We start from the raw sequence: 19294 nt of genomic DNA, 5'->3' as shown, positions 1-19294 counted from the left end.
AAGTTTTATGTTAAAAATGTGTTATGTGATAAAAAATGTTTTGCTGTGTTTTATCCCTATGGCCGTTATTGTATGCCGGTTCTCCTATAGGCTTTGCCTAAGGCCGTTCCTGGGATGCCCAGAGGGGAACCATACAATAGGTAGCGATATAGATTACATTACATTACTTAGACATTAGGTAGTAAAACTCAGGAGTTGCATTGACCCCAATAGAACGGGGCCGGTGCAGGTCCCATACCAAAGAGAGTGGAGTGTAGGAGGAAGAATGAACGGACATGGAGACAGATTTCAACAGCAGATACAGCAGTGGAGAAAGTGTTTATCAGTGCAAGTTGTCTGAACTGAATGAGGACACGTTTGATACTCGATCTGGACGCCGGCATAGTCCTTGGCTTACAGCCTACAAGAGGTACTGAGAAGCAGGCCTTTGTATCCCTCATGGGGAGATTCTCAGCTGGGTCGCAGAGGAAATGGAAGATGTTGGGTCTCAGGACAGGATGAGGCCGAATACTGGAAATGCACATAACCAAGGGTACTTCACTAACTAAAGACTATGTCTTAATATGTATGCTGCAGCCATGTATGGAGGAATTGCACAGTAAAAGTGAGTCTGTTAATCCGGATCTAAGATGTCCTGTCTTGTTTGAAGTCGGTTCCGGTCCCATGGACAATGTAACATTGAGTACAGAAAATCCTTCATCACACAATACAATCCACTCTCAGTCCTTTTGTCACGCAAGGTGTGGGAAAGACTTAGTGCAACACAAAGGGAAGATGGAAAGGGAGCCCAGACTCTAGGGAAAGGAGTTGAGACCTCCTAGGCTGATCTAGTGTCACCCTGTCTCCACTAACGTCCCTATATTGGTTCTTCACCAATCGCCGCACGCTTGCCTCGCCCTGTCTTTCCAGGCGTTAGGCTCAGGCTAGGGAAGGGAGGGGATGAGCCCTAATCTGAACACCAAATACAACAAGGGGCGACAAACAAGGGAAAATCTCTTAGGTTTAGTCGACTCCAGACAAATGCGCACACGTCCTCTAGCACCAGAGAGGAAGAAGTACTGCTCTTGCTCAAGCCTTCACAAGGAGTAATGAATATCGTCGGCACCTCCCTCTGGCACACAGCAGGTATTTATACACCCAGGCCAGGGTGTTAATTAGCCAGAGGAAGGTAGCCACTGGGTCCTAGAGATACAGCTTCTAAGAAGTTGTCTGTAATGCCAAACGAAGAGATCTCCTGCAACCAATTGCAGGGTGACCGTCTGTCACTTCTGACACACTCGTGACACCTTTATAGAAGAGGGGACACCAGGTGAAGAGAACTCAGTACCCGCCCACAGCGTGTTGATACCGGCCCTGTACCTCCCCCCTTCAACAACAGAGCAGTGAAGAATATTAGTGTGTGTGACAGCACAGCAGTGAAGAATATTAGCGTGTAACAACATAGCAGTGAAGAAGATTAGTGTGCGACTGCACAGCAGTGAAGATTAGTATGTGACAGCACTGCAGTGAAGATTAGTGTGACAGCACAGCAATGAAGATTAGTGTGACAGCATAGCAGTGAAAAAGATTAGTGTGTGACAGCACAACATTGAAGTACTGTTAATATCTGTTTAAACAAAGTCATATCTGTTGCGGTCTTTTAACATTACTAAGGTTCGTTCTCAAGAAGACTCCCACAGACAAAAGTCAAAGACAGCATCCATTTAGCTAAGAAGGCTAGAACTGAACACAAGGAAGACATCACTATATCTCAGAAACAGTGAGGCGCAGAAGCACAGAAACAAAATAAAAACATTGCCGGATTCAGGAGAACAGCGACATTTAGGCTATGTGCACACTGTGCGTTTTTTATGCATTTTCGCTGCGTTTTTTCAGCGTGGAAATGCACTAAAAATGCTAAATAATCCATGTGCCAGCTAATGCAATGACAATCCTTATGTGCTGTGCACATGATCAGGAATTTTCCGCTCAGCATTGTCATTGCGTTTAAATCTGCAGCATGTCAATTTTTTGTAGTGTTTCTGCAGCGTTTCCCGCCTATTGAGGTTAATTGAACGGCAGCAAACCCGTAGATATAAATATATCTGCGTATTTGCTGCGGATGTTTGCTGCGTATTTGACTGACTCAATTCAAGTCAATGAGTCAAAAACGCTGCAAAAACGCACAAAAGAATGGCACCCTGGCCGGAGAAAAAGACTACTTTTCCCATCATCCAACCACTGCTCCTGCTAACAGCGAGAGCGGCGTGGCTGAGGGGAGAAGTAGTCTCCTCAGCCAAGCCGACATCTGTGTGTGGTGCTAAAGAAAAAAGTAAAAATCTGCATTAAAATAACAAACACCTTATTCTCACCTGTCCGGTGTCCTCCCGATGTCCCCCGGCGACCTGATCACCCGGCGGTCGGCGGTACACTGATGGGAGTGCACTCGCTCCCAGCAGTGTACATCGCTGTTCTGCTGGCTTAGTTCCCTAGAGTTCATCAGCTGGAGATCAGCTGAGAGCTCCGGGACATCACTTTATGGCATCGGTGCTGTGTGGCAATATTCCCACGTAACACTGACGCAGTAAATGAGGTCACCGGGGCTGATCAGCTGATCTTCAGCTGATGAACTCAGGTGAACTCAGCCAGCAGCACAGCGATGTACACTGACAGGAGTGATTACACTCCTGTCAGTGTATACAGTGCTGTAATCTACAGCAGTCACATCAGTGATTGCTGTGGCTGCTGTAGAAGTGACCCAGATCACTGTGGGACACTGGGATTACGTCATGACAGGTGAGGGATATGATTGTTTTTTATTTATTTATTTTTTTACAGGAGACAAGGGATTTGGGGATTAGGCGTTAGGTGAGTATACGGTGTTTTTTATTTTTAAATAAATTATTAAAACCGTGTGTAATTTTATTTCAATAAAATACTTTATTCCGGCCGTGTCTTTATTGAAAAAGCGTCTTAAACCTTACTACAGGGTTCGTAATGGGGGCATCTTATAGACGCCTCTCCATTACTAACCTGGGCTTCATATCAGCTGCCAATACAAGACAATACACCCTGTAACACATATGGAGGGCACCATCCACATTGGATGGTACCCTCCATATGTGTTACTTGTTGTAATTTGCTTTCTGGAAGAGGTCCTTTCTTGGTCCTATTTTCTTCCGAATTTCTGGAGTGTTGGCACATCCTTTTACCTGTTAGATATGGATCAATACTGGTGACTCGGATTTTCAGTCTTTAACCAAAGTGTTGACCAATTTACATAAGTCTTTAACTAAAGTTTTGTGGAATGTGAGAAGCCTGGAGGAATACAAGAGACTGGGATAGGTACCCCGGGGCCTCCGTGTACAGATCTTCCCAGCTTGGGAAGCAGATGAGGGCTTTCAAAAAACTTGGGAATTGGGCCTTTTAAAGTGTTCTACAATTCTGATGGATATGCTGATTGAGCATGATCAGGTGCTGCTCAATAAATTGAAAGATGAGATCAGAGGGCGAGAGGAAAAGTTGAAGAGTTTTGACAATGACACCTTGTTGGCACCATTTAAAGAACGCCTCAAGATGTCCATCGATCAGTTAGAAAAATACATCATTAATGGGAAGAAACACAAATTCCAGAGAGATTAGATGGACTTCGAGAGTGGGAGGACCTTTAAGTGGAGCCATAGGGGGAATAGACAACGGGGTACAGTCGAGACGAGACCGCCCGTAGACTCAAGTATACGATATGAATCATCCTCGAGTGATTTTTTATCGTCAGACCCAAGCGACATCGAAGGGGCCACCGGGGGACTGGAAATAGCCTCAGGGGCAAAAGGAAAGCGAAACAGAGGACACAGAGCCTGGTCCCCGTCCTACAAACGGGAAACCCAGAACAACAGGAAACATCAGACATAAGTACTAGTGTTGAGCGAACATGCTCGACACTGCTCGGTACTCGCCCGAGCATCACGCTACTCGGGATGTTCGGCGAGCACCGAGCATTTCCAGGTTACTCGGGCGGGAGCTCGGGTCTCCGCCCTGCATGTTTGGCGCTCTTTACAGAGCCAATGAACATGCAGGGATTGCCAGCCAGTCACTGTAATGCTGCAGCCATGTTGGTTGTGGGCATTACAGTGATTGGCTGGCCGCACAGCGTCACCTCGAGTATTTAAAACCGGGCGCCGCCATCTTGGACACAGTCGCTCCGGATTAGACAGTGTAGGGACAGCGCTGCTGATTTAGGGAGAGATATAAACTGCGAAATAGTTAGTGTAGGGTCTGTAAAGGCTGCCAGAACAAACAAACAGTCCTTTTCAGGACTAATATCCATCTCAGATACCAGGCAGGCAGGCTGTATAGGAGACACAGTGGTTATACCAGCAAACGCTGCATTACAGTCCTGTGTGCTCCTGTTGCTCAAATTGCTGGACTTAGCACCAGGTGTCGGGGGCCAGGAAAAATCCTTTTTTTTCCATCTAAATACTCCTTTTTTTTTCCTCCTTCACACTGTACAAATACCCGTCTTATTAACCTTTTGGTGTGCCCCCCCCACCCCCCCCCAAAAAAAGCGTGTCTCTGATTTTTCAGACACAAATATAACTGTTGAAAATAGTCTGGTGTAGGCTAGAGAAACAGAAGTGTTGTTTTGCACTTCCACGGTTCAAACCTCTGTATTATCCATTTTGGGCCATTTGTATCTAAAAAAAACAAACAGTTTGAGTGTGTCGCTCACTGTTCAGCTGCAAATATCTCTATTTAAAAAAGTGTGGTCTACCCCAGTAAACAATAGCTGTGGTTTTGCCATCCCACGGTAAAAAATCTCTATTATTCAGCTTTTGGTAGTTTTTTCCGTAAAGAATAACAGTAGTGTCTCCTGACTGTTGTGACACAAAAATATATCTGTTCAAAATAGTCTTGTGTAGGCCCGACATCCCAGTGTGGTTTTGCAGTTCCACGGGTCAAATCGCTGTACTATCCAGTTTTGGGCCTTTGGTATCTAAAAAGAAAGCAGTTTGAGTGTGTCGTTCACTGTTCAGCCGCAAATATCTCTATTTAAAAAAGTGTGGTATACCCCAGTAAACAATAGCTGTGGTTTTGCCATCCCACGGTAAAAAATCTCTATTATTCAGCTTTTGGTAGTTTTTTCCGTAAAGAATAACAGTAGTGTCTCCTGACTGTTGTGACACAAAAATATATCTGTTCAAAATAGTCTTGTGTAGGCCCGACATCCCAGTGTGGTTTTGCAGTTCCACGGGTCAAATCGCTGTACTATCCAGTTTTGGGCCTTTGGTATCTAAAAAGAAAGCAGTTTGAGTGTGTCGTTCACTGTTCAGCCGCAAATATCTCTATTTAAAAAAGTGTGGTATACCCCAGTAAACAATAACTGTGGTTTTGCCATCCCACGGTAAAAAATCTCTATTATTCAGGTTTTGGTAGTTTTTTCCGTAAAGAAAAACAGTAGTGTCTCCTGACTGTTGTGACACAAAAATATATCTGTTGAAAATAGTCTTGTGTAGGCCCGACATCCCAGTGTGGTTTCGCAGTTCCACGGGTCAAATCGCTGTACTATCCAGTTTTGGGCCTTTGGTATAAAAAAAAAAGCAGTTTGAGTGTGTCGCTCACTGTTCAGCCGCAAATATCTCTATTTAAAAAAGTGTGGTATACCCCAGTAAACAATAACTGTGTGTAGCGTCGGCGTCCCTGCCTCCTGCTAGGCAGGGACACTGTTCCCCTCACCTCTCTGCTCCGTGCCCGGCGGCTTCCTCCCGCTCTGCTTGCAGCGCCTGCTCTCCCCCGGTCACTGTGCTTAGGGTGCGCGCGCGCTCCCCCTCTCTTAAAGGGGCCGCGCGCGTCGCCCTAAGGAGTCCCCGGCCAATGGCCGGAGGATCCCTCCATATATAAGGCACCTCCTCCAAAATGGAGGTGCCCGAGCAATGTTGTTGCACTGTTCACTACTCTGCTTCAGCCCTCAGGTCCCGTTTCCAGTTACCTGCCAGTTTCCTGCCAGTTTGCTGTCTGATTCCTGCCTGTTATCCGCTTTCCCATTTGCTAGCCTGAGGTCCGACGGTCTGCCTTCCGACTCCTGTCAGTCTGTCTATGGACCAGCTAACCCGCTCACCTGGGAGCGCTCATCTGCTACCTGCCTGTTAGCCTACCTGGAGGCTCCGCCGTCACGTGCTGTGACCACCTGCCAGTCCAGAGACTCTTGCCCGCTCACCTGGGAGCGCTCATCTGCTACCTGCCTGTTAGCCTACCTGGAGGCTCCGCCGTCACGTGCTGTGACCACCTGCCAGTCCAGAGACTCTTGCCCGCTCACCTGGGAGCGCTCATCTGCTACCTGCCTGTTAGCCTACCTGGAGGCTCCGCCGTCACGTGTTGTGACCACCTGCCAGTCCAGAGACTCTTGCCCGCTCACCTGGGAGCACTCATCTGCTACCTGCCTGTTAGCCTACCTGGAGGCTCCGCCGTCACGTGCCGTGACCACCTGCCAGTCCAGAGACTCTTGCCCGTTCACCTGGGAGCGCTCATCTGCTACCTGCCTGTTAGCCTACCTGGAGGCTCCGCCGTCACATGCTGTGACCACCTGCTTATCCAGAGACTCTCGCCTGCTCACCTGGGAGCACTCATCTGCCATCTGCCTGCTAGCCTACCTGGAGGCTCAGCCGTCACAGGTCGTACCTGCCCGTTTACCCAGAGACTGTCCCGGTCACTTGCTGTGACCTCCTGCCCGTTTACCCAGAGACTGTCCCGGTCACTTGCCGTGACCTCCTGCCCGTTCACCCAGAGACTGTCCCGGTCACTTGCTGTGACCTCCTGCCCGTTTACCCAGAGACTGTCCCGGTCACTTGCCGTGACCTCCTGCCCGTTTACCCAGAGACTGTCCCGGTCACCTGCTGTGATTGCCTGCCTGTCTTCCCTGGTCGCCACCCGCTTCCTTACAAGGACCGCCCCCTTGTATAAGTTGCTCAGAGGTTCCGCCTCCCAGACCCGTAACAGTTTGCTCGGGCCATGGAACCCGGTGGCACCCAAGCTCCCTCGCTCTCGGACCTTTGTCATGAACTGTCCCGACAGAGGTCCCAACAGGAGTCCATCCTGGGTCACCTGCGGAATGTCAATACTCGCCTGGATACTTTGACTGCCCCACCAGCAACCACCGCTAGCGTCATGACTCGCAGCCCGGCTGCTCCGCTGCCCACCAATACCATAGTATCCTGCTCTGGAATCCGGCTTTCTGCACATCCTCGCTTCGGAGGCGACTCCGCTCAAGCTCGGGGCTTCATTAACCAGTGCACCCTGCACTTTGAACACCAGTCCCACCAGTTTAATTCCGACCGGGCCAAAGTAGCCTTCATCATGTCCCATCTCACGGGAGAGGCACTGGCTTGGCTAAATCCTCTATGGGAGAGAGGAGACCCTCTGGTGTCCGACCTGCCAGCCTTTCTCACGGCTTTCCGGAAGGTCTTCGACGAACCCGGACGGAAGACCTCATCCGCCTCATCTCTGCTACGCCTCCGTCAAGGGAGTCTCACCGTGGGCCAATATGCCATATGGTTCCGTACCCTTGCTTCGGAGCTGGCCTGGGATAACGACGCCCTGGTGTCCGTCTTCTGGGAGGGTCTGTCCGGCCGTATTAAAGATGAACTCGCCGGTCGGGACATTCCTACCACTCTCTCACGCACTATTGCTTGGCCTGCCTTGGCTCCAGAAACATGCACCCGTGCTTGACTGGCAGACCGGAGAGGTCCTTCGCTGGGGACAGGACTGCCATAAGACTTGTCTAGTTCCCGTTCGTCCTGCCCGTCCTTCTCCTACCCCAGCCAATCTGCCCGGTCTTCCGGTTCCCTATTGGTCTTATGCGGATGTCTTCAATAAAAAAGAGGCAGAGACTTTACCTCCTCATAGACCATACGACTGCCCAATCGACCTGATGCCCGGCTCTACTCCTCCCCGTGGGCGAATCTACCCTTTGTCCGCTGCTGAAACCCGGTCCATGTCTGAATATATTGAGGAGAACCTGGCCCGGGGATTTATCCGGAAATCTACCTCCCCGGCGGGAGCAGGCTTCTTCTTTGTCAAAAAGAAGGACGGCTCACTCCGTCCATGTATAGACTATAGAGGCCTAAACCAGATTACTGTGAAGAATAAATACCCCCTTCCGCTTATTCCTGAATTATTTGACCGTCTGAGGGGGGCTAGAATCTTCACCAAACTGGATCTCCGTGGGGCGTATAACCTGGTCCGTATCCGTCAGGGGGATGAGTGGAAGACGGCATTCAATACCCGGGACGGCCACTATGAGTACCTTGTGATGCCCTTCGGTCTCTGTAACGCTCCTGCCGTCTTTCAAGAATTGGTCAATGACATCTTCCGTGATCTTCTCTACTCCTGCGTGGTGGTGTACCTGGACGATATCTTGGTCTTCTCTCCGGATCTTCCTACTCACCAGAGGGACATTCGTCAGGTCCTGCTCAGGCTCAGGCAGAACCACCTCTACGCTAAATATGAGAAGTGCATCTTTGAGCAGACCTCTCTTCCATTTCTGGGCTACATAATCTCTCAGACAGGTCTACAAATGGATCCTGAGAAACTGTCTGCCATCCAGAAGTGGCCCCGACCAGAGGGGTTGAAGGCTATTCAGCGGTTCCTGGGCTTCGCCAACTATTACCGCCTGTTCATACCGCACTTCTCTTCCCGGACCGCCCCTATCTCTGCTCTCACCCGTAAAGGTACGAACCCCAGAGAATGGCCGCCCGAAGCAGAGGAGGCATTTCTTTCCTTAAAACAGGCCTTCCTCTCCGCCTCGGTGCTGCATCGTCCGGACGGCAACAAACAATTCTTCCTAGAAGTTGACACCTCCTCCTCCGGAGCTGGGGCGGTACTTACCCAAAAATCTTCTTCCGGAAGAAAGGTAACCTGCGGCTTTTTCTCCAAACTTTTCTCCTCTTCTGAGCGCAATTATTCTATAGGAGACCGAGAATTGTTGGCCATTAAGATGGCACTGGAGGAGTGGCGTTACCTGCTCGAGGGGGCTCTCCACCCGGTAATAATTTACACTGACCACAAGAACTTGGCATATCTCCAGAGCGCCCAGAGACTTAACCCGCGCCAAGCCCGGTGGTCTTTGTTTTTTGCCCGCTTTGATTTCATTCTTCATTTTCGTCCGGCTGACAAAAACATCAAAGTTGACGCCCTGTCCCGATCCTTTCTGGTGTCTGATCTTGAGGAGGAGCCTAAACACATCATCGATCCCGCCAGAGTAATGCAGGTAGCCCCCGTGGGCCTAAATCGTCTCCCTCCCGGTAAGACGTTCGTAACGGAGTCCGATCGGGAGAAGATTCTACACTGGGGTCACTCGTCTAAGCTAGCTGGGCACGCCGGTCAGAAAAAGACCCTCCAGCTTATTACCCGGCACTACTGGTGGCCTACCCTGCACAAGGATGTAATTGACTTTGTTTCTGCCTGCGTGTCCTGCGCCCGCAACAAAGTTCCGAGACACCTGCCTGCCGGCCGCCTTCTTCCTCTGCCTGTGCCTGCTGCCCCGTGGCAACATATAGCTATGGACTTCATAACAGATCTCCCCGTCTCTGCCGGTTGTACGGTCATTTGGGTGGTCGCTGACCGCTTTTCCAAAATGGCTCATTTTATTCCCCTGCCAGGCCTCCCGTCTGCTCCCGAGCTAGCTAAAGACTTTATCCGCCACATCTTCCGTCTCCATGGTCTGCCTCTCCACATCGTGTCGGATCGTGGGGTTCAGTTCACCTCACGCTTCTGGAGAGCCACATGTAAACTGCTCGACGTCACCCTGGACTTCTCCTCCGCTTACCACCCACAGTCCAATGGTCAAGTGGAGCGGATCAATCAGAATTTGACCAGTTACCTCCGGCACTTCGTTAATGCCCACCATTCAGACTGGGTGGATCTCCTACCATGGGCCGAGTTCTCTTACAACAATCACGAGAGCGAATCTTCTTCTAAATCCCCGTTTTTTGTAGTCTTCGGTCAGCATCCTCGGATCCCTTTTCCTGTCTCCACCTCTGTGGACAACCCGGCCGCGGAATCTCTCGTTAGCAAATTTTCCTCCATTTGGGAGAGTACCCGATCCGCACTCCTTCAGTCGTCCGAGCGGATGAAGAGACACGCCGACAAAAAGCGCCTGGATTCCCCACAATTTCATCCCGGAGATAAAGTCTGGCTCTCATCCAAATATGTCCGGCTCAAGATTCCTTCCTATAAGTTAGGGCCTCGGTTCATCGGCCCACTGGAGGTTATCAAACAGATCAACCCGGTGGCCTATAAATTGAAACTCCCGGCCAACTTACGGATCCCTAACTCCTTCCATGTATCTCTTCTCAAACCCGTGGTACTTAACTCCTTTTCCAAGTCTACAGGTACGCCTCCTGCTCCGGTTTCTGCTGAAGACGAGTTTGAGGTAGAGAACATTCTGGCCACCAAAAGGGTAAGAGGAAAGACCTTTTTTCTAGTGGATTGGAAGGGGTTTGGTCCTGAGGAGAGAACATGGGAGCCCCGGGAGAACATCCATGCCCCTCTGATCCTTGCTAAATTTCTGTCTGGCCTAAAAAAGGGGGGGCCTAAAGGGGGGGTACTGTAGCGTCGGCGTCCCTGCCTTCTGCTAGGCAGGGACGCTGTTCCCCTCACCTCTCTGCTCCGTGCCCGGCGGCTTCCTCCCGCTCTGCTTGCAGCGCCTGCTCTCCCCCGGTCACTGTGCTTAGGGCGCGCGCGCGCGCGCTCCCCCTCTCTTAAAGGGGCCGCACGCGTCGCCCTAAGGAGTCCCCGGCCAATGGCCGGAGGATCCCTCCATATATAAGGCACCTCCTCCAAAATGGAGGTGCCCGAGCAATGTTGTTGCACTGTTCACTACTCTGCTTCAGCCCTCAGGTCCCGTTTCCAGTTACCTGCCAGTTTCCTGCCAGTTTCCTGCCAGTTTGCTGTCTGATTCCTGCCTGTTATCCGCTTTCCCATTTGCTAGCCTGAGGTCCGACGGTCTGCCTTCCGACTCCTGTCAGTCTGTCTATGGACCAGCTAACCCGCTCACCTGGGAGCGCTCATCTGCTACCTGCCTGTTAGCCTACCTGGAGGCTCCGCCGTCACGTGCTGTGACCACCTGCCAGTCCAGAGACTCTTGCCCGCTCACCTGGGAGCGCTCATCTGCTACCTGCCTGTTAGCCTACCTGGAGGCTCCGCCGTCACGTGCTGTGACCACCTGCCAGTCCAGAGACTCTTGCCCGCTCACCTGGGAGCGCTCATCTGCTACCTGCCTGTTAGCCTACCTGGAGGCTCCGCCGTCACGTGTTGTGACCACCTGCCAGTCCAGAGACTCTTGCCCGCTCACCTGGGAGCGCTCATCTGCTACCTGCCTGTTAGCCTACCTGGAGGCTCCGCCGTCACGTGCCGTGACTACCTGCCAGTCCAGAGACTCTTGCCCGCTCACCTGGGAGCGCTCATCTGCTACCTGCCTGTTAGCCTACCTGGAGGCTCCGCCGTCACATGCTGTGACCACCTGCTTATCCAGAGACTCTTGCCTGCTCACCTGGGAGCACTCATCTGCCATCTGCCTGCTAGCCTACCTGGAGGCTCAGCCGTCACAGGTCATACCTGCCCGTTTACCCAGAGACTGTCCCGGTCACTTGCTGTGACCTCCTGCCCGTTTACCCAAAGACTGTCCCAGTCACTTGCTGTGACCTCCTGCCCGTTTACCCAGAGACTGTCCCGGTCACTTGCCGTGACCTCCTGCCCGTTTACCCAGAGACTGTCCCGGTCACCTGCTGTGACTGCCTGCCTGTCTTCCCTGGTCGCCACCCGCTTCCTTACAAGGACCGCCCCCTTGTATAAGTTGCTCAGAGGTTCCGCCTCCCAGACCCGTTACACTGTGGTTTTGCCATCCCATGGTAAAAAATCTCTATTATTCAGCTTTTAGTAGTTTTTTCCGTAAAGAAAAACAGTAGTGTCTCCTGACTGTTGTGACACAAAAATATATCTGTTCAAAATAGTCTTGTGTAGGCCCGACATCCCAGTGTGGTTTCGCAGTTCCACGGGTCAAATCGCTGTACTATCCAGTTTTGGGCCTTTGGTATCTAAAAAAAAAGCAGTTTGAGTGTGTCGCTCACTGTTCAGCCGCAAATATCTCTATTTAAAAAAGTGTGGTATACCCCAGTAAACAATAACTGTGGTTTTGCCATCCCACAGTAAAAAATCTCTATTATTCAGGTTTTGGTAGTTTTTTTCCGTAAAGAAAAACAGTAGTGTCTTCTGACTGTTGTGACACAAAAATATATCTGTTGAAAATAGTCTTGTGTAGGCCCGACATCCCAGTGTGGTTTCGCAGTTCCACGGGTCAAATCGCTGTACTATCCAGTTTTGGGCCTTTGGTATCTAAAAAAAAAGCAGTTTGAGTGTGTCGCTCACTGTTCAGCCGCAAATATCTCTATTTAAAAAAGTGTGGTATACCCCAGTAAACAATAACTGTGGTTTTCCTCTTCCACGGTTCTAATCTACTCTTTATTACCCTTTTTCCATTGATAGTGCAAGTGTAAGCTATTTTACTTCATTTACAATGGGCAAGGCGCGTGGCAAGGGACGTGGAAGTGGACGTTCTGGTGATGGTTCGTGCAGAGGACGGGGCCGTGGCCAAGGTGAAAATGTGCCACAACCAACAGCCACATCTTCTCGCTCTCACTTCTTGACCGAATTACTAGGGAAGCACAGAACAACACCAGTATTGAGAACTGATCAGTGTGAACAGGTTATTAATTGTATAGCAGACAATACTTCCAGTTACCTGGGCACCACCACCTCCGGTCTGTCTTCCACACGGTCAACTCTTAGTAGCCGTGAGTCTCGACCGCATACTCCTCCTCACCCTGATGCTCCTTCCTCCCACCATGCCGAGTGTCATCAGACAGCAAGTGATCCCACACTTGGACACTCTGAAGAGCTGTTCACTGGTCCATTTCCATATTTGGGCCCCTCGCCTGGTACGCTTGAAGTGGTGAAAGAGGAGATCCCATGTTGCGATGCCCAAATATTTGAACAGCCACGGCCACAGGAAGTCGACGTTGGCAATCTGTCACAAGAGGTGGACGATGACGAGACACAATTGCCAGGAAGTGAGGAGGAGGATCGTGGTGCGCAAGTGGAAGAGGAGGAGGTGGTGGATGATCTAGTAACTGACCCAACGTGGAAGGAGGACATGCAGAGTGAGGCCAGGAGCACACAGGGGGAGGGAGGCAGAGTACCCCAACAGGCAGGAAGAAGCAGTGTGGTGGCCGCAGACAGAAGGCAGGCAACCATTCCCCGTAACACCAACACGAGGGACGTTGCCAGTACAAGCGGTAGGTCTTCCAGAGTCTGGAATTTTTTTAAAGACTCTGCTGATAACCCCAAAAAGGCCATATGTTCCACCTGCCATGCCAGCATCAGCAGGGGTGACAAAACTACCAGCCTGACCACCACCAGCATGATCAGGCACATGGCAGCAAAGCACCCGACTTTGTGGGGCGAAACCCAGGGTCCACGACCAGTGTCAGCGGGTGTCACCACTGCTTCTTCCACTGTTGTGCGTGCAATAGAACCCCCTGTTGTGTGTGCAAGGCAATCCCCTGTCCATACTGCATGTAAAGATGCCCCCTCCTCTCAGTCTTCACTTGTTATGGCAGTTTCTCAAGAAATAGCATCAACGTCCACGTCCACGTCCCACCGCAGCGTTCAATTGTCCATATCCCAGACCTTTGAACGAAAGCGGAAATTCGCAGCTAACGCCCCACAGGCCACAGGCCTAAATTCGCACATTTCACGACAGCTTGCATTGGAAATGCTGCCTTTTAGGCAGGTGGAGACGGAATCCTTCTGCAATCTTATGGCGGTGGCCGTCCCTCGGTACTCGGTCCCCAGCCGACACTATTTTGCCCGGTGTGCCATCCCCGCACTACACAAGCACGTGTCCCAAAGCATCTGCCGTGCCCTCAACAACGCAGTTACTGGGAGAGTCCACCTGACAACGGACACGTGGACAAGTGCTTGTGGCCAGGGACGGTACATCTCTCTGACGGCACACTGGGTAAACATAGTGGAAGCCAGGACCCAGTCGGACCTTGGGACGGAACACATCCTCCCCACACCGAGGATTGCGGGCCCTATGTCAGTCAGAGCTGCCCCCACAGTGTACAGCTCCTGCGCATCCTCCTCCTCCTCCTCATGTTCAGCCTCCATCTCAGATATCACCACATCAGTTACAAGCTGGAAGCATTGCAGTACTGCCTCCGCCAAGCGGCAACAGGCTGTGCTGAAACTCATAAGCTTAGGTGATAAACCTCACACTGCTTGTGAGTTGTGGACAGCTGTGAAAGAGCAGGCAGATCTGTGGCTGAGACCGCTGAACCTACATCCCGGCATGGTCGTGTGTGACAATGGCCGTAACCTGGTGGCGGCTCTGAGGTGAGGTGAGATCACACACGTACCATGCCTGGCTCATGTGCTTAACCTCGTGGTTCAGCGGTTTCTTAAATTGTACCCCGAGTTGCCAGATCTGCTCGTGAAAGTACGCCGCCTGTCAGCTCCTTTTCGCAAGTCGGCTTCAGCTTCCGCCGCCCTTGCTGTGATGCAGCAGCGTTTGCAGCTTCCGGCACACCGACTGGTGTGTGATGTCCCCACATGTTGGAACTCTACCCTCCACATGTTGCAAAGGATTTGTGAGCAGAAGAGAGCAGTTGTGGAGTACCAGCTGCAACAAGGCCGTCGATATTCAGGTCAGACTCCACACATAAAACCTCAGGAGTGGACCTGGATGTCTGACATATGTACCATCCTGACAAACTTTGAGGAGGCCACCAAGATGGTGAGTGGCGATGACGCCATCATTAGTGTCAGCATCCCACTTGTCTGTCTTTTGCAACGCTCTCTGCAGAGAATTAAAGAGGAGGCATTGCAGCCAGAGTATGATGAGATGGATCAAGAAGCCGTAGCGGGCGATTACACACAGCCCAGCCTCATCTCATCCCAACGTGCATTGGGGGACAATGAGGGAGAGGAGGAGGAGGAGGAGGAGGAGGAAGAACAGGAGCTGCTATCATGCGTTGTAGACGGTAGTACCTGTACAAGTGTCATACCGTTGGTTCAGCGTGGGTGGCCTGAGGACAGGGGGGAGGAAGAAGAGGAGGAGGAGGAGGAGAGCATGGTCAGTCGTCATCTTGGTGAGGACACGGAAATCTTGCCCGTTACCAGTCTGGCATGCATGGCTGACTTTATGTTACGCTACCTTAACCGTGACCCTCGCGTTGTCAAAATGTTGGGTGACAGTCATTACTGGTTGGTGACACTTGTAGACCCCCGCTACAAGGAGAACTTTCACTCTCTTATTCCTGAGGTGGAGAGGTCTACAAAAATGGGGCAATACCAGAAGGCCCTTGCTGCAGAACTCTTAAAAAAATTCCCATCTGAACACGCTAGCGGCAGAGGTCACAGTTCGTTGCCCAACCAAGGCGTACAGGCGAGAGAGATGCAACTCCAATCCAGCAGAGGCAGGGGAACACTGTCAACGTTCTGGGACAGTTTTCTGACACCCGCCCAGCTTACAGGCCCTGAGGCGCGGGGTACTCTCACAAGGAGTGGAAAGTTTCAAAAGATGGTGAGGGAGTACCTTGCCGATCGTACCAGCGTCCTCCGTAATTCCTCTGTGCCTTTTAATTATTGGGTATCCAAGCTGGACACTTGGAATGAACTCGCTCTGTATGCCTTGGAGGTCCTGGCCTGCCCTACCGCTAGCGTGTTATCGGAGCGTGTTTTTAGTGCTGCTGGGGGAATTATAACTGATAAGCGCACTCGCCTGTCAACTGACAATGCTGACAAGCTGACCCTTATCAAAATGAACAAGGGCTGGATTGGGCCAGACTTCTCATCACCACCAAATGACAGCAGAGTAACATAAAGCCAAATCCACTGTGTTATTTCGGGAGGTGTATTCACATGCACCGCTTCACACCCACACATGGGTATACGCTTCCTCGTTTCGGCTGTTTAATCTTCTTCTCCTTATCCTCAGCCTCCACCACCACTATACCACCAGGGTGCCAGCATTGCAAGTTCCTCCGTCCTAATTTTTGGCAGATTTTGCTGGGAAAGCATAAGCAAATACCATGGGACACCCACTCCCCAATAATGGGACTTATGTTTGTAATATGCTGTACTGCATGGCTCTTGTAAGGGGCATTGCAAGTTGCTCCGTCCTAATTTTTGGCAGCTTTTGCTGGGAAAGCATAAGCAAATACCATGGGACACCCACTCCCCAATAATGGGACTTATGTTTGTAATATGCTGTACTGCATGGCTCTTGTAAGGGGCATTGCAAGTTGCTCCGTCCTAATTTTTGGCAGCTTTTGCTGGGAAAGCATAAGCAAATACTATGGGAGACCCACTCCCCAATAATGGGACTTATGTTTGTAATATGCTGTACTGCATGGCTCTTGTAAGGGGCATTGCAAGTTGCTCCGTCCTAATTTTTGGCAGCTTTTGCTGGGAAAGCATAAGCAAATACTATGGGACACCCACTCCCCAATAATGGGACTTATGTTTGTAATATGCTGTACTGCATGGCTCTTGTAAGGGGCATTGCAAGTTGCTCCGTCCTAATTTTTGGCAGATTTTGCTGGGAAAGCATAAGCAAATACCATGGGACACCCACTCCCCAATAATGGGACTTATGTTTGTAATATGCTGTACTGCATGGCTCTTGTAAGGGGCATTGCAAGTTGCTCCGTCCTAATTTTTGGCAGCTTTTGCTGGGAAAGCATAAGCAAATACTATGGGAGACCCACTCCCCAATAATGGGACTTATGTTTGTAATATGCTGTACTGCATGGCTCTTGTAAGGGGCATTGCAAGTTGCTCCGTCCTAATTTTTGGCAGCTTTTGCTGGGAAAGCATAAGCAAATACTATGGGAGACCCACTCCCCAATAATGGGACTTATGTTTGTAATATGCTGTACTGCATGGCTCTTGTAAGGGGCATTGCAAGTTGCTCCGTTCTAATTTTTGGCAGCTTTTGCTGGGAAAGCATAAGCAAATACCATGGGACACCCACGCCCCAATAATGGGACTTATGTTTGTAATATGCTGTACTGCATGGCTCTTGTAAGGGGCATTGCAAGTTGCTCCGTCCTAATTTTTGGCAGCTTTTGCTTGCAAGGCATAAGCAAATACTATGGGACACCCACTCCCCAATAATGGGACTTATGTTTGTAATATGCTGTACTGCATGTGACGCGCCCCCTGGGCCGTGTGTACACGTGTGTGGGATACCCGGTGCCGGGTCTCTGGGGTCTGTAGTCTCCGTGGCGGTGACCCGGTCCCGTGGCTCAGGCTGGTCAAACCAGTGGCAGTCTTTCTTAGGTTTTGAGGTTAATTGTCCGACTGCGCCACCCGTGGATTGCGGTCAGGGAGTACCACCGCTGCGAGGTAGACCGCTGAGGCTGGTGTTGTGTGCGCAGCATAGAATGGGATAACTCCCCTCGGGAGGAGTATAGCCTCAGGGTAGTGAGTGTGGATGATGGGGGTGATGGTGCACGAGCGCAGCAAGAACGACTCAGAGTCTTTGCAGTGCAGTTCAGGGTCTTTACTGATGATTATAAGGTAGACCCTCCCGGGAGTACTGGCTAGCATAAGAGGCCTGGTCAGTCTGTGAGCAAGCAGGAGTTCCCCTGGCCAGGTGGAGTTGTAGGCCTCCCCGTCTGTCTGCACTCTTCCTGGCTACCTTGCTGTAAGCGGGTAGAAGTAGCCCACGTCCCTGAGTGTACCGTGTAGTGCTCACCCGTATGGCTGGTGACTTGGGGCCTTCTGTTAGCCTCCGCTCCACGACGGCGGTGCTGGTCCCTTGCTTGTGACTGAGCCTCCGGGCTTCTATGGCCAGAGGACCTGAAATCCCCTGCCGGCTGGTTTCTGCTGCTGGATATATAAGTCCTCACAGCTTCGGACTCCTGTGTCCGGTTCCTATTGTCTTCTGCCAGGGCGAGCTCTGCTCAGCTTCCAGCCCCTGGTCTTTAGCTCCTAGCTCCTACAGAGCTCCTTGCTGTTACTTTCCCTTGCTCTCACTCTGACTCTTACTGTTCTCTGACTTACTCAACCCCGCCCCAGATCCAGTTTATAAGGGCAGAATTCTCCCCTCCCAGGACTGGGGCAGGAGGATGTTGCATGTTTAAGGGATCCTGACCAGGAAACCTCCCACTTGCTCTCCGACGTAATATCTCTATTACTGTGGTGACCAGACCCCTGGGGTGCCACACATGGCTCTTGTAAGGGGCATTGCAGTTCCTCATAATTTTTGGAAAGCCTTCCATTCACTGCTTAGGCCAACAGTGCACGGGAGACCCAGTTGCTATAAATCGAAAAAAAGGTTTAGTTAACGCCCTCTGACCTCCATGTCATTTCCAAGGGGCATTGGAGTGGCTCGAAATTTTTGGTAGGCATTGCACTCACTGTATGCCCTATAACTGTGTAGCCAAACCGCTCCTTTTGTTACAGAAACATATTCTACAAGACATATCTGGTTGACTGGCCTGATATTGATGTGAATGGTCCCTGTTCCTCCTGCTCTTTCTCCTTTGCCACCACCTCATCCATCATTTATCACCTGAAGCTTTGTTTTAACGGGAGTCATAGAACTGGGATAGTAGCAGGAAAACATCCAGCAATCCTCGGAGGAGGTAGGATATGCGCCAAAACGCGGACCACCTCAGGCCTAGCCGCTACTACATACATGCGCTTGCATTCCAAGAAAACAAAGCAGATGCTAACTTCTATCATCATCATCATGCTCCTCACCTTGGCACTCTCAACTCCCCTGATGGAGAAGCCAGGGCCCACTGGAGGAGTCTGGTTCTCTGGTGGGCTCGTCCAATGCTGCCCTAAAGCAGGCCAGGCTAAGAAAAGTGTGGGGGAAGGTGACAGGAGAAATCAGGGCGGCTGAGGACCGAGTATGGACACCTGGCCGCCACCTGGCGGCTGGGGACCGAGCGTGGACACCCGGCCGCCGGGCGGCTGGGGACAGAGTATGGATACCTCGCTGCCGAAGCGGCCATGAGGTAGTGGCCAGCTTCGGCCTCCTCCAAACTAAAAGGCCCCATTTCAAGTGAAAGCTAGCAGTATGGTATTGCAGCCTGCGGGTGGGTGGGTGGTTGGCTGCATATTTTCGCTTGCATTGCAAGGAATGGGGGAGGCACAATTGAACACTGCCCTGGGACAAGGACTTGCACGGGGATAGTTGCAAGTCTGCATCTTCTGATGCGGCAAGGATCACTTCTGATGGGCACAC

This window comes from Phyllobates terribilis, unplaced genomic scaffold (assembly GCF_046119375.1).
Source record: "Phyllobates terribilis strain yellow unplaced genomic scaffold, ASM4611937v1 Scaffold_7__3_contigs__length_470593459, whole genome shotgun sequence".
Classification (NCBI taxonomy): domain Eukaryota; kingdom Metazoa; phylum Chordata; class Amphibia; order Anura; family Dendrobatidae; genus Phyllobates; species Phyllobates terribilis.
This window is presented reverse-complemented; position numbering follows the sequence as displayed.